The sequence below is a fragment of the Mytilus edulis genome, chromosome 8 (genome assembly GCF_963676685.1).
Source record: "Mytilus edulis chromosome 8, xbMytEdul2.2, whole genome shotgun sequence".
In the NCBI taxonomy this organism is placed as follows: domain Eukaryota; kingdom Metazoa; phylum Mollusca; class Bivalvia; order Mytilida; family Mytilidae; genus Mytilus; species Mytilus edulis.
In genome coordinates, this window is record NC_092351.1 from 81,611,675 (window position 1) to 81,617,644 (window position 5,970).

The window sequence follows — 5,970 nt, forward strand, 5'->3', positions numbered from 1 at the left end:
GATATATTAAAATATTAAAAGATGATAAAAGGCTATGTTTTATTAATTTACCAAATAAATTGATTTCCTCACACTCATATCTTTCTGTCACCCTGGAAAACCCACCCTGGAAAATTTTATTCCAGTTAGAGAAAACAAATCGTACGTTGCAAGAACGAAATACGGACTTTTCTTTTTTAGTATTCTGTATTAGTTACGCTAGATATTATCATTCAAAGTATGAAAAGTCTAGTTTACCTCCCTTTAATTGTTTAGTTCCTAATATTTCTGTGTATTTATAATCCCTGGCTTCAAATGTTTGGATTTGTGTGCTCCTGATGAAGGTAAATCCAGATAAGCGCTTTGGATGTTCGAAATTATTTTCATATTTGGCATATAAATAACATATTTCAACCAAAAAGGGTAAACATAATATCTATATGTCAAGCACTTAAAGGATACACACCATCAACTGTTACATCCAGTCGACATAAGGTGGCAACTAACAAGAAAATGATGGTATATAAAAAGATACATTAATTCCGATATTTGTTTTGTATTTGCATCTTTTTTGTATTTGTATCTAATAGTTCGTTTCTATGTATGTTGAATTGTTGGGTTTTTTTTTGTTTCAACGTGTTCTATTATTTTGTTGCTTTCCTCTTATAGTTGATGTGTTCCCCTCGGTTTTAGTTTGTAACCCGGATTTGTTTTCTCTCATTCGATTTATGACTTTTGAACAGCGGTATACTTCTGTTGCCATTATTTCTATCTTCTGTTCATTTATTGACCATAATTCATATTTGTTGTATTTTGATATTTGTTCACCTTATCACAATGTCCTGTTTTTTGCATTGTTGACTTGTTGTCATGCTGACACTCAGTGTTGGATTTTATCCATAAGAAAAATACACCAAAAGCAAAATAACTAACAGAATATCAAAGGTTACTTAATTATAAGTGGGTCGATGCCTCTGCTGGTGGACTGTTAGTCCCCGAGGGTACTACCACAGCCCAGTAGCCAGTACTTCGGTACTGGCATGAAAATACGGATTTTATGTTATTTAAATTTGCTGTTACAAAATGTTAGAAATCATTATAAATTAAGAATGTATCTCCCTCATGCAAAGCTCTGATTTCTTTCACGGATTTTGCTATACTTTTTGGACCTTTTGGATTATAGCTGTTCATCTTTTATATAAGCTTTGGATTTCAAATATTTTGGCCACGAGCATCACTGAAGACACATGTATTGTCGAAATGCGCATCTGGTGCAGGAAAAATGGTATCGTTAATGTTGTTACTCAAAGTATGCAAATTTTCTAAATGAAACAAAGCAGTTATTATACATTGAACCATTTGTACCCATTTTCCAATCAGAAAATAAAAGAATATTTGTTTATATGACTCAAATAATTAAACTAGATTATATCAATTCTCCATGGAGGTTTTAAAAATGTCTTGTTTATTCGCTAATTCATTGATATATTAAAGTAGTTTGACTAGAGTTATTGTCCTTTGAACAAAAATTCACTACTTTGTAGACATGAATTTGTCTACAAGATGAAGATGTAAAGTTGTATTTTGGGGTTTTTTGTTTGTTTGTTTGTTCTTAGATTAGATTAATGTCCGATTCAAAAGAAGAGTAATTCTTCCATCATTCATGAGCATACATGTATATAGTGAACCAACATCCAAACTACACTAGAATATGGAGTAGTTTTCTTTATAATTATATGCATACTATATTCCACATGTTCAACTGTCTTGCAGTTCGACAATTCCCTTGACAGTCCGTTGCTGCTTACTAGAATGTTATTCCACCAATACTCCTAGCTATACATTCGATGATGTAATAGACGCTTTTATCATTTAGAGTCTGGGTCTACCCCATACGGGTATATACTGCATTTTTTCGTAGCCACAATCCTATCTGTCTTTCCTTATCAACTTACGAGATTTGGACAGTGGTGAACATCTGTCAACTTAATTTAAGATATCATAATAATTTAAGTTAGTAAGATCAACACCATGGGTTCCAATGCATGGTGCAGAAAAAAACTTCTCGGTTCTAATTCCAGGATTTGGGTTTTGTTTAACATTTGTGTGAAGCGTTTTGAGAATAGTTGTGGTCTCTGGCCCTTTTTCCGTTTTCATGTCGTTTTCTGTCTTTCTTTGACCTTTGGGTTTTGACTATACTTGTTGTATCTTTTTACTTTAACCGTCCAACATTTTTACAAATAATTATATGGCAAGATACGTGGAAACAATAAACGTATCCCTAGCAAAATAACGACTCTGTCAAATGAAAATATGAAAAACAAAAAACCTTTAATTTTCCTCTAAGAAATCTGCATTTTCACCTAATAGAGTCTATGTAGTATTTTTGTTTTGTTTGTTTTCAGCTTTGTTACTGTCGTTTCTATTTTATTCAAAGAACTATTTGGAGATACATTTGTAGCTAACACATATATAATAAACATATGTTTGGTTGTTGATTTAACAGGAAGGTAAAACTATTTATGTATAAACATACATTTTTCTGCTTAAGGTCATACATAGGTAAACTTTTTTGGCGGTTAGAGGTCGATTTGACCACAAAATACATTAATTCAGTTTAAAGAAAGTTCCATCATAAAGGTTTAGTTGTTCTTCTCTTTTTTCAAATATCTTCTATCCCGTTATCACTTTTCAGTATCAAATACTGATGCATTAATAGTTGAAATGGAACTCGATCTTTAATAAGTTGATAAAAAAGACCAAGTTGGTAAACTTGAATCTGTTTAAATCTGTTTATATTGGCTGTTCATTAGCTGATTCAGTGCTATATTAAACTAGTATTGACTAGAGTTATTGTCCTTTGAACATGAGTTTACTACTTTGTAGACGTTATGAATTTGTTTATATAACGCAAAATTGTATATATTTTTTTCTAGATATTTGTTTATTTGTTTCTTAGATAAATTTTCTTTATGATGTTAATACTACATTTCACTTGCTTGCAGTTTCTTAATGTCACTCCTCCAGCCCGTTGGTGCTTACCAGAAAGCTTTTCCACCAATACTCCTAGCGATGCATTCGAAACGGTAATGGACGCTAGTTTGATTTTGAGTCTCCGGTTATAACGTAGTGATATATACTACAGTTTTTGTACTTACAATCTCGTCTGTTTTTTCTTATCAATGTATAGGTCGATGGCCAAGTGGTGTAAGTAGTTACTTCTGTACTTACTGTAATGATTAGGATTGTCAGTTTTCCTACCGAAGAACGTTGGTTTTCTCCGGGCACTCCGGCTTCCTCCACCAATAAAAACTAGCCGCCACTAAATAGCCCAAAAATGGAGCTTAAAAGTGGCGTTAAAACACAGAAAAACAAAAAATCAGAACCTAATCGGTTTACTAGATTTGGACCTAAGTGAACTTCTGTCCCCTTAATTCATGATATCACAAGAATTTAAGGAAGCAGGATCAACACGGTGGCTTCCAATCCATGCTGTAGAAAAAATATCTCTTCCTAATTCCAGTTTTTGTTTGGGTTGTGTTGCTTAACATTTATGTGTAGTATTTTGAGGGTAGTTGTGGACTTTGGACTTATTTTCCTTTTTCGTGTCGTTTTCTGTCTTGTTTTATCGTTGGGTTTGGAATACTAGTGGAATCTTGTTACTATTATCGTCCAACAATTTTACATAATAACAAGACAAGATACGTGAAAAGAATAGACATTTCCCATGAGCTAAGATAACTGCCCTGTTAAATGAAAATCTGTAAAACATAAAAGAGGCATTGAAACTTTTATTTTCCTCGGCATATTCACCTATAAAGTATTTTTGTTTGTTTTGTGTGCTCTGCTCAGTTACTATCGTTTCTATTTTATACCAATAACTATTTGGATAAATCTAACACTATATAATGAAACATATTTGCGGTTGTCGATTACTGACGAAGTTATTTCTGTATACATTTTCCTGCTTAAGGTCATACATAGGCATGTTTGGTAAATCACTGTAAACGTTTAGAGGTCGATTCGACCACAAAATGCTGTTATTCGGTCGAAAGAAAAATCCATCATAAAAAATTGACACCGGTATTTGGAAAGCTCTGTGAAATAAATATTGGCTCGTTAGTTCTTCCTCTCTTTGGTAAATGATATATCTCAAATCTCGTTATCACTTCTCAGCATATAATATGTATCAATCTCTTAATACACGTAAATTTGAGAACAAATGTAGGTCAATCATATATAATAATTGTATTAGCTTTTGTACATGAATTTAGATCCATTAAGTGGAGAACTTGCCATATGCTTTTCCTCATGAAGACCGATGTAATATCAGTCAAACGTATTTCTATTTAAGGTGGTACCTAACACTACAGGGAGATAACTCTGTAAAGTCATCTAAACGTTTTAATGACAAAACGGTTGGTTCAAAATATTTGAAATTTTTATAGTTTTGTTAAAGGGTCAAAGTAAATACTTTGACAAAATTTTATGAAAATTAAACGAGCCAAATTAATTTTAGTGAAAGTGTTGGGTACCACCTTAAACTGTATGTAATGAAGATGTGCACTATTGTTAAGTTTCTATATTATAATTTCTAGAATATGAGAAGTTGAAGTACCTGGGGCGAGGATTTTGAGTGACATCTACTTTCAATTCGTTCTATTTATTTATTGCAAATAGGAACGGATTAAAGTCTTTACCGCTTTAAATTTTTGAACTAAGTCATTGTGAAAATCTTTTCATTTGCAAACGGAAGTTTTTAACGACCTTGCATGACTGGCTATACAGTCCTTGCACTTTTTCATTTGTAAAGATATAGTACCTCTTAAATAACAACCGAAATGCTCTGTGGTAAACTGTGACCCCCACCCCATTCTGTATGTGCCTGTCCCAGAAGTCTGCAATTGAGTGGTTGTAATTTTCGTTGTTTCTCGTGTTTGTTATTCGTTTATTGTGTGACGTGATGCTCTTGGATGGAGAGTTGATTCATTGGCACTCTTACGATATCTTCGTCTTCTAATATTAATGAACTTAAATATAAGAAATGTAATAAATTTCTAGCTTTGTATGTTAGAATGAAATAATTTATTTTGTCGGGAAAGGAATGTAAGAAGGTATATCCTATTGTTCATGGGCGTCTTGTTTATAATACAGTAAAGGATTATTCGGGCATAAGCCAAGGACGGTGAATTATTTAACGCATTTAACACAGAGACATGCAGCAATTATGTAATATTGTTATAATTATAAACATGTACTGCGTTTCATTCTACTTGTTTTGAATACGTAACAATATGAACTCAATACAGAAAGTATTATATAATGAGGCTGATTTAAATATCAAAATACAAAAAAAATAAGTAGATAATATGGTATGATTGTCAACTTAACAATCATCTATCTAAGATCAAAAGACACAAATGTAAACAAGTAATGGACACTGAAAGGAATCCATCAAAGAAACCATACCATATAGTTTAAGCACATGGATAACAAAAAAGCGACAACAACCAAGTTATGAAATTAAAGGCATGATTTAAGGATGTACCTAGGTGAGGTTTTGGAAATTTGTGTAAAATGTTCGGACTCCTTGGTATTTTTCCATCAATACAGGGTAAAATATTTTTCCCCATAACACACGTTTTTCTCTGTATAAAAGTCTTCAATAGGTCATAAAAGGCCATTTTCCAAAATTTAGGCAAATTCTTAATTTTTGTTCTTTCGATTTGCCACCCAAATAAAACCCGAATTTTTTTAAAACTCAAATATCTCGAAAAGTAGGTCCATTACCTATTAATATTTTTAGCTTATTTTGTGCCTTAACTGGTGCTCTTTCAAATGGAGTATCGATTGTAATTTCTTGATTTTTTAGATTTCACCTAAGTACATCCTTAAGCTAATAACATTAAACAAAAAACTGTTTGGTGGAAAATGCTAAAGGCATTGCAAAAAGAAAATAACAAAAATATCATACTCCGAGGAAAATTCAAA